The following is a 10,667-nucleotide window of genomic DNA, read 5'->3' on the forward strand; positions in this document are numbered from 1 at the left end:
CAAAAAGCATTATTTCCATGTCTGTTTCCTCCATGGCCAGATGTGTACCTCCAGGCCACGCTACTGTAATTCAACTATAACTTTCCTTGGTTTTCCTGCTTTTAAAACCAAGTGTTCAAAAGGTGTTCATCTGATGAATACATTATATCCAGAACTTTTGCTATGAGCTTCTGCTAACCACGAAGTTTGAAGAGGAGGTGGGTAAGGACAATTTCAGAATCTGGTCTGCTTTGTCATCTCTCTGCCCTCTGGAAATCCTTCAATTCTTGTTCCAAACTTGAAAGAACTGGAGCAAGAGAATGGGAGTAGGAAGAAAAGAGATGTGTTTTTTAGATTGATGTGAAAGGTGGTTTGGGCCTTAAGTCCTTTCAGCTCCCGAGTCACAAAAAGGGCGGAAATGGTTTCTATAGCGACGGGAGGAGGGTGTGGTCCTCCACCTGAACCTGGCGGATTAGTGGTCCCAGCCCCCGCAGGGGCCGAGCAGACCGCCAGCCTGATGCAGCCCCTCACACCGGAACAAAGTAAGGGCGAGGAGGCCGCTGGGGCTCGCGGTCTCGAGAGGCCGAACCAGCCAGGTGGGGGCGGCCCTCCCAGGGGAAGAAGCTTCTGGGGCAATGGGGGAAGGAGGTGGGGGGAGCGGGGAGAATGAAAGGGGTACAGAATACAAAAAAGAAAGGGGCCTGTGGGTCGGCGGAGAGGAAGGGGCAGGTGTTTAGATCTTGTTCTGAACAGATGCAGAACAACATCGATAAACTTTGTTAATGGAACGTCGCATCGCTGACTTCGGGCTGAGTGGGGGGCGGGGAGAGATGGGTTTTTGCGAACTCACAAGACCTCCCCTGAAACTGCTTTCAGCCTTGACTCCGACAACTTGGGGCACAAGACTTGCTTCCCCCTGTCTTTGTCTTTGCTGCATGCCCTGTCCCCTTGATCAGAAAGGAGTCCCCGGCCACTGGCTTCATGTTGAGGAGGATCTGGCTGGTACCAGCCCGTTCCGACCCAGCCCTTAGTCCTGCAAGCTCGGAGCCCACCCGGAGCCCGCTCCGTGACGCGAGTTAAGGCATGCGTGGATCCAAGCAACTTGCCTCTTAGGTAGCACCTGCCGCTCTGGGGTGATTCCCCGTGTTAGCAATTTGTTTTCCTTAAAACGAGTATGAATGACGCAAGATTTGGGATTTTTTAAAAGTCTGTAGTTAATTTGTGGTATTTGCTATGTTTGAAAAGTCCAAAAGCCAGTTCAGGGCTTAAGAAACTTGTGACCCCTCTGACATGTTTTAAATGACTGACGGGCAACAATTTTAATTCAAGCTTCACTGTTCAGGATTCAGTGGATTTGGCAAAAGTATGGGGCCATTTAAATGGCAAATTCAAACTATGAAATGACAAATCATTTTGTGACCAGTCTTGCTGGAGGGATTTAATCCCCTGCATGTGGTAGGTATGTAAAATCTAGGAGTTCTAAGGAATTCTTCAAACATGGACTGTGCCTGACTGTTTCTGTGATTTGAGTCTTACTTGCCTTCCTTATTTTAGTCCTTATCAAGAGGGTAATGAGAAACCTGAAAGGAGTCTAGCAATGTGCCAGCCACTCTTCCCGGATGTTTTTCTCTCCAATTCCATATTGTCAGCAACTTAGCTAGAATGCTGCTTCTCCGATTTGGGAGGACTCAGTGCTGGGAGTAAGGGGTTTAGCTGACCTCAAACTCAACATGAGTGTGTTGTGATAGCTAAAAAGATAGCAAATACTGGTCTAGGCTGCTTTAATAGAAATATAGTGACCAGATGAGAGGTATAAAGGTCTCACTGCCTGACTTAGCATTGATTACAACATAGTCTAGACTAGAAAACTAGTCACTTTAAGAGAGGTCATAAAAAATTAGAAAACAGAGGGATAATCACAATACTCTCTAGTATGTGCTTGGATGCTCCATCATATGAGGAGGGTTTGAAATGAATGCCTGGAGATGAGTAGGTGCTGGGAAGGCAAAAAGCCACTGTTTTCAATATTCAAGAACTCTTGAGTAGTAGAGAGGGTAGGTGTTTTCTTTGTTGCTTTGCAGAGGATTGCACATGTCAGTGGAGGATATGTTGCTCAATATTATCTCTTCCAACCAACATTTACCAAGCACCAGCCATATATAAATTAACAGCTGGGTGTGAAATAGGGTGCCTGGATAAACAGTGAGCTCTGTCACAGAAATATGTTCGTGAACTCATCCTAGAAAAAGTGCTACATACCTCATTGCTGAATGTCACTATGGTCACTTTCGAAGTACTCCCCTTGGGAAGCTGTGCACCAACGCCAGCACGTAGTCTACCCTTCAAAGCAATTTTGGAACTCTTTTCCTGGAATGGCCATCAGATCTGTCATATTACCCTTGACCGGAATGTCATCAAAATGTCTTCCTTTCAATATTTCCTTTATCTTTGGGCAAAGAAAGAAGTCATTTGGGGCCAGATCAGGTGAGTAGGGAGGGTGTTCCAATACTATTATTTGTTTACTGGCTAAAAGCTCCCTCACAGACAGTGCCGTGTGAGCTGGTGCATTGTGATGCAAGAGTCATGAGTTGCTGGCAAAAAGTTGAGGTCATTTAACTTTTTCACGCAGCCTTTTCAGCACTTCCAAATAGTAAACTTGGTTAACTGTTTGTCCAGTTGGTACAAATTCATAATGAATAATCCCTTTGATCTCAAAAAAGGATAGCAACATCGTTTTGACTCTTGATTTGGACTGATGTAACTTTTTTGGTCATGGAGAATTGGCTGACTTTCACTGTGCACTTTGACGCTTTGTTTCAGGGTCATATCAGTACAATCATGTTTCATGACCAGTGATAACACAGCCCAAAGCATCGTCTTGCTGCTCCAAAAGGTCTTGGCAAACTTTGCCTCTCCTTTGCTTTTGTTCATCAGTGAGCTCCTTCAGGACCGTTTTTGCACACACCTTTCTCATGCCAAAATTTTCATTTAAGATTTCCCTAACTGTTTCTCTATCAACGTTTACTTGGTCTGCTATGTTTCTCGCAGTCAGCCCATGATTTTGAAGCACAGTTTGACGAATTTTTGCAACGTTTCCGTCAGTTCTGCTCGTTACCAGCCACCCTGACCTCTCTTCATCAGTGATGTGTTCTCTCCCCTCAGAAAAACTAATCCATTTGTACACTGCTGTTTTCTTCATGGCATTAACCCAATAAACTTGGACTAACCATGTCCCTGATTTCACTTCCATTCTTGCCAAGTTTAACAAGAAATTTAATGTTTGTCTGTTGCTCTAATTTAAGCTCAGACGTTCTCGCAACGGCACACAAAAACACACAACAATAATGAATGCCAGTCAGCAAGAGACCGCCACACATCAACACAAACACAGCTGTGAGACACCGATATACCAAGGTTATGAAACCTTACTGAGCTGTTTGTACAATGCTGGCCATGTAAGTGCACAGTGGCAAGTTCGCAGACTTAATTGTCACACCTCGTATTTAAGCAAAGATAGACTGATCACTGTGGATACTCTAATCTGAAGAGGATTCCTACCAGGAGGTGGGAAAAATGGGCAAGAACCTCTTCCAGCTCTGAAGAGTCTGTGATTCTTTGGACCATTAAGAGTTTCAGGGAGAACTGCAGAGGCCGAGGAGTTCTCTTTGGCACAAGTGAGAGTAACTTAAGTACATTACGTACATCATCTCCTCATCACAAATGCAAAGGGAATCCCTGCACATCCTACTTGGCCATAATTTCTGCCCCAAAGGTCGTCAGCCCCACAAGGGCATAAAGATCAAGCTACTGACAAGTGCAGTGGGAATACTGAAATCATAACAGGACCATCTCAGAACAGATCTTTCCTTTCTGGGCAGTTCAGTATACATGGATAATGCATTATGCATAAAATACTGATCATGCGGTAACACTGGCACCACTGTTTATGGGGCTGTCTTGCCCCCCAGACTTTGAACTTGTGAAAACAATGATTCTGTTTTATTTATTTTTGAATACTTCATGCTTAGCACAGTATCTGGCTTGTAGTTGGTGTTCTAAAATTTTTTGATGAATTGATCTAAACTATCTTAGATTTCTCTTTCTTCAGAAAATTTGTACCAAGTGCTTTCAATAGGCAAGCCATTGTCCTCAACCCTATGCTGAATAGAAAAAAATAAAATAAAATACAAGCTCATCATCCCCATTCCCAAAAGACTCACAATCAAGATGAGATGAAAATATACAGAGGGTGCCAAAAAAAATGTATACCCATTTTAAAAAAGGAAAAAACTGTATTAAAATTGTAATACAATGAATGATGCTAGCATTCATTTGCTTAACTCCATCTTTTGAGCGAACATCATACTACACATTGTTATGTAATTCAATTCAACTTCGAAAAGTAACACATAGATAATATCTCTTAAAATGTGTACATTTTTTTGGCACCCCTGGTATACGCCTAAGGTAATTAATGCTAAAGCTGTTGACCAAGTGACAAAATGGTCCCCACAGACAAAAGTGTTGAAATCCAGAGGGAGGAAATTGGTATAGGCTTGTATAGATTGGTAGGGAAACTCTGATCTTCATGTAAAACAATAGGAGGAATTTTTAAATTTTGGTTTCAGTTCTCAAAGCCATATTCACTCTAGCTCTAAGCAGAGTTTATTCATTGTCTTTAATCCTTTCCATAACAAGTACAAACAATATATAAAACATTTTAATTCCTTCCTACGTAGCTCACCACAGGTTTTGAGGACAAAAAGTAGATTTGTGAAGTTTTGAGTGTAGGTTAAGTGTAATGGATTAGGTGGAAGCCAGATGTACCTTAAGAAAGAAAGGCACAATACAGTCTGTGGTAACCACAGAATTTTCCAAAGGACGAAACACATGGAATCAGTCAAAACAGAACTTTGTTTCCCAATCTGGCAGTATTTTACAGAGTTATAGAATCAAAGAAGCTTAGAACTGGAAGGAAAATTAGAGGTCATGTAGTTGTTTCATCATTTTACAAATGGGGGCACTGAGTATAGAGAAGATAAGTGATTTGCTCAAAATCTATGTATAGCAACACTGAGACGAGACTCCAAGATTCCTCAGCATTTTCTTTGGGTTCCAGGTTCTCTTTACGTACAGTGCTATCAAAACCAAACAGAAGAAAGAGCTCCACTTGGTTGGAAAGATGTAAATTGACTTTTATTGTCTCCTACTTTCCTGTAAAGTAGATGGAGGGAGCATTTGATACAGAGCTTGGGCAGGAAAAATTGTACTCATTCTTTCCCAGTATTTGGATTTTGGCCACATTGAGTTGATGGCCAAATTTCTACCAGTTCTGTCTCCCAAAGTATCCCCAAGTTCATCCTTCTACTCTACTCACATTGTCATTGCCTTGGTGGAGGCCTTCATCATGTCTTGCCTAGATGCTCAAGATGGCTTCCTACCCGAGCTCCATGGTATTGTCAGAGAGTGGTCCCCAAATACAAATCGAGTCTTATTACCCTTAGAATAGCCACATAGGCCCCAATGCCCTACATCGCCCTCCACTAGAAACGTCCCATGATTATACTCAAAATTTCTGGAAAAGGCAATGCTCTTTCATACTTTTGTGTCTTGCACAATCTCCTTCATCTACCTTTGACTCTGTTCCTATCCTTTTTATTCTTCAAGGACGGTTCTACTCTGCTCAGGTGTGAAGGCTTCCTCAGCTCTTCCAACAGACTTAGTCACCCTCTTGAAGTGCTCTCCGTTAGCTCTTCGCACAGGCCTGTGTTACCCCTGATCATGCGCACACTGAGGACCTGCGCCCAGGAGTCTCCTCTCTTAGACAATGAGCCCTGCTTCAGGGCAGAGGCCAGGTCTGCTTCATTGTAGGAATTGTCTCGGCAAATGTCTGTAGAAAGGAAGGAAAGGAAAGAAGAAGTAAAACCAGGATCATTTGCAGAGAACTATTTTTGTTTGCCTTTGCATAGGATTTTTTCACTTTGTTGTGCGTGTGTGTTAAAATTAATGTTCCCACTCACCTCCCCCAGCCCCACTTCTCAATAAACTTTTTACAGTTTATTTTTTCTAGAGCCTTCAATATGCCTGATAAAGATCATGTAAACATTATGTGTTTTCTTAAATAAATACGAATTATACATATTTTTCTGTTTTTACTTAATGTATTCCGGACATACATAAAGATTTGCCTCATTTTAAAAAATGAGTGTATCACATTCCATAATACATATGTGCCATATTTTTATTTTAAAAATATTTTTATTAAAATATAGCTAACATTTAATATTATATTAGTTTCAGATGTACACCATAGTTATTCAACGTCTATATACCTAAAGTGATCCCCATGATAAGTCCAGCAACCATCTGACACAGTACTATGCTATCACAATATTACTGACTACATTCCCTATGCTGAATGTTACATCCTCATGACTTATTTGTTGTTTTATACCTGGAAATTTGGACCTCTAATTCCCCTTCACCTTTTTTTCTCCCCTTTTTCAAATTTTTAATTACAGTTGACATTCAATAGTATTTTATGTTAATTTCAGGTGTACAGCATAGTGGTTAGACATTTATACAGAGGGTGTCAAAAAGATGTATACACATTTTAAGAAAGGAAAACTATCAAAATTGTAACGCTCAATATATACTGATAACAAAAGATGAATACAAGTCACGTTTGGCTTATGCAATTACAAGAGGTGCTCAAAGTGGTTACCATCAGTGCCCAGACACTTCTGATTATAGTGAACTACTGCTTGAGCAACGTTGACCAGTGTCCACTCGTATATATTTTTTGGGCACCCTTGGTATAATTTAAGAAGTGATTCACCTTGACTAGTACCCACTTGGCACTAGACATATTTATTACCATATTATTGACGATATTCCCTATGCTTTAATTTACATTTCCATGAATATTTTATGACTACCAATTTGTACTTCTTAATCCCTTCAACTTTTTCACCCTGCCTCCAAGTCCCTCTCCCAACTATCACACTGATAAACCTAGTACCCATCTGAAACCATACATAATTATTACAATATTATTGGCTATATTCCTTATGCTCTACCCTACATCCCCATGACTTTGTAACAACCAATTTGTACTTCTTCATCCCTTTTCTTTTTTCACCGAACCCCCAACCCCTCTCCCACCTGGCAACCACCAAAATGTTTTCTGTATCTATGAGTTTGTTTTTGTTTTGTTTGTTTATTTTGTTCTTTAGATCCCACATGTAAGTGAAATCACATTGCGTCTATCTTTATCTGAAATACTCCACTCATCACACGACCCTTCAGGTCCATCCACGCCACCACAGATGGCAAGAACCTATTCCCTTCCCTGGCCAAGCAATATTCCATTGCACATAAGTACCACCTCTTCTTTATCCATTCATCCATTAACAGACACCCAGGCTGCCTCCATATCTTGGCCATTGTAAACAATGCTGAAATGGACATATGGATGCACACGTCCCCTCGCAGTAGTATTTTGGGTTTCTTCAGATAAAAACCCTGAAGTGGGATTACTGGGTCTTTCTTTGTCTTTTGTTATTGCCTTTGTTTTAAAGTCTATTTTGTCTGGTATAAATATTGCTATCCCAGCTTTTTTTAAATTTCCATTTTCATAAAATATCTTTTTACATCCCTTTCCTTTCAGTCTGTGTGTCTTTTGATCTCACATGAGTCTCTTTTAAGCAGCATATGTGAGGGTCTTATTTTCTTACCCATTCAGCCCCCTATGTCTTTTGATTGGAGCATTAATCCATTTACATTTAAAGTAATTGTTGATAGATATGTAGCTATTGCCATTTTATTATTAATATGTTTTATCTTTCCTCCTCCTCCTTCTCTTTCTCTTCCTTCTTAGAATTCCCTCTAACATTCCTTTTAATACTGGTTTAGTGGTGATAAACTCCTTTCACTTTTTCTTGTTTGGGAAGCTCTTTGTCTGTTCTTTGATTCTAAATGATAGCTTTGCTGGGTAGAGTAATCTTGGTTTTAGGTCCTTGCTTTTCATCACTTTGAATATTTCCTGCCAATCCCTTCTGGCCTGTAAAGTTTCTGTTGAGAAATCAGCTGATAGTCTGATGGGAGCTCCCTTGTAGATAACTAACTGCTTTTCTCTTGCTGCTTTTTGGATTCCCTCTTTGTCTTTAACCTTTGCCATTTTAATTATAATGTTTTTTGATGGAGGCCTGTTTGGGTTCATCTTGTTTGGAACTCTCTTTGCTTCCTGGGCTTGTATGTCGATTTCCTTTACCAGGTTAGGGAAGTTTTTCATCATAATTTCTTCAAATAGGCTTTCAATTCCCTGCTCTCTCTCTTTTCCTTCTGATACCTCTGTGATGGGAATATTGGTACGCTTGATGTTGTCCCGGAGGCTTCTTAAACTCTCCTCAATTTTTTGGATTCTTTCTTCTTTTTGTTGTTCTGATTGGGTGTGTTATACTACCTTATCTTCTAAATCACTGATTAGATCCTCTGCTTCATCTAATCTACTGTTTATTCACTCTAATGTATTTATCATTTCAGTTATTGTAGCCTTCATTTCTGAGTGATTCTTTTCTATGTTTTCTATCTCCATTTTTATGTTTCCTATCTCTTTGTTGAAGTTCTCCCTGAGATCACTGAGCATCATTATAACCAGTGTTTGAACGTCTGTGTCTGGTAGATTTCTTGTCTTCATTTTGTTTAATTCTTTTTCTGGAGCTTTGTTCTGTTTTTTTATTTGGGACATGTTTCTTTGTGTCCCCATTTTGACTGCCTCCCTATTTTTACTTCTGTGTATTAAGTAGGGCTGCTATGTTTCCCATTCTTAGTAAAATGCCCTATTGTAGTAGGTGTGCTGTGGGGCCCAGTGGTGCAATCTCCTTGGTTACCTGAGCCAGGAGCTCCAGGTGTGTCCCTTGTGTGGGTTATGTGTGCCCTCCTGTTGTATTTGAGGCTTGGTTGCTCTTTGCATATTAGTAGGAGGGATTGACCTTTGGGCTGATTGGCTGTGACTACAGTGGAGGAACAGTTGTGCAAAGGTTGACCCTATGGAGCAAGATGTGCTTTAGCAGGGCTCTGGTTCCTGCCCAGTGTGCTCTTTGAGTGTGTTGTCCTTTGAGGTGGCCAGGTGATGCTCCAGCAAAGTTTGAATCTGGAAATCAGGTGTACCAGCCCTAGAGCCCCTTTGGGAGGGGCGCTTCCACAGGCCAAGTTACGCTGTGGCCTGTGCCCTGCCCAGGGCCATCTGTCATGAGCCACAAAGAGGTCAAGCCATGAACCAATGCCCATTGCCACTAGTGCCCCACTTGGGGCTGCTCAGCAAGAGGTACAGTACACACCAAAGCCAGATGCTGCTTGTTTGGGTTTTGTGAACCTAGGAGAGATTTTAGGAAAGTTTGTAGCATGAACAAGAAAGGCCATTTGTATGGAAAAGACACTGGAATCAGCTTGGGTGGGTCCAAAAATTGGGTGGGGCAGTGTCTCAGTGAATTACCAGGGCAGGATGAATGGTGTTAGTCAGGCTGATGGAGACTCAGATACAGTGGCTGCCTACGTCTGCAGGCCCGGAGTGGGGAGGGCTCAACAATGAAATGATAGATTCTGCCAGCACTTTTCCCTGGGAGAAACATGTGCCTCTGCACCTCACCCTTGAAGCCAGACAATTCAGTTTCTTCATGTACATCCCTGGCACCTTTTGACCTGCTTCCCCTGTGCTGGAGCTCAGAGCAAGAGAGTCCATCAGCGAGTAAGTCTGTGTGCGGGCCCTTTAAGAGGATCACCTGGGACTCTAGCTGCCCTCTATCTCACCCAGCCACAATCCACACTGGCTTTCACAGCCAGATGTTATGGGGACTTCTCTTCTCAGCACTGGAACCCTGGGCTCGGGAGCCTGTTGTGGGTCTGGGATCTCTCGCTCTTTCGGGAAGGGACTTGTGCAGTTAAGATATCCCTCCTGATTTTTATCGTCATACAGGGGTGTGAGACCAGCCTGTTCCACATCTCTGCCCCTCCTACCAGTCTAGAGATGTCTTCTTCTGTATGTCTTTAGTTGTAGGATTTCTGTTCAGTTAGACCAGGTTGGTTGTTCTCAGTGATGGTTGTTCTGCAGTTTAGTTGTAATTTTGATGTGGTCCTGAGAGGAGGCGAGCACAGCATTTACCTACTCCACCATCTTGATGAGAAATATATGTGTAATATTTTTAAACTTGTCATTATATATAGTAATGTCTGATGTTTCAACATCATGCTGCAATAATTATTGGTGTGACTTGTCTCCAATCCTATGAATAACTTCAAAATTGTGAGGATGCTGTCACTATTTATTATAGTGTCTGCAAGAACCTACCAATGGAGTGATTATTAAAAGTCATGATAACATTTGCATTGGTTCCTATTCTGTCCCTTTTTCGTGTATTCTTAATTTCCTTGGTTCTTTCTAGTGATAGGGGCTGAAAAGGGACTTCCAAGAGACTCAAAGTGGAGTTTCAGTAGTGGTCTGCTACTGCAACAGGAGTATACCGGTGGCATGAGAGCCCCACAAGACTCTACCTTCCACTTGCATAAATCACCACTTTAGCTAGATTCCATACACATACGTGAGTTATCTTTTCATCTTGCAATGAGTTAATTATTTGTAGAACTGTACTCTGAATGAAGAAGGTACAAAAATGGCCAAAATGAGATGC

Source organism: Rhinolophus sinicus, linkage group LG02 (genome assembly GCF_036562045.2).
Source record: "Rhinolophus sinicus isolate RSC01 linkage group LG02, ASM3656204v1, whole genome shotgun sequence".
NCBI lineage: Eukaryota > Metazoa > Chordata > Mammalia > Chiroptera > Rhinolophidae > Rhinolophus > Rhinolophus sinicus.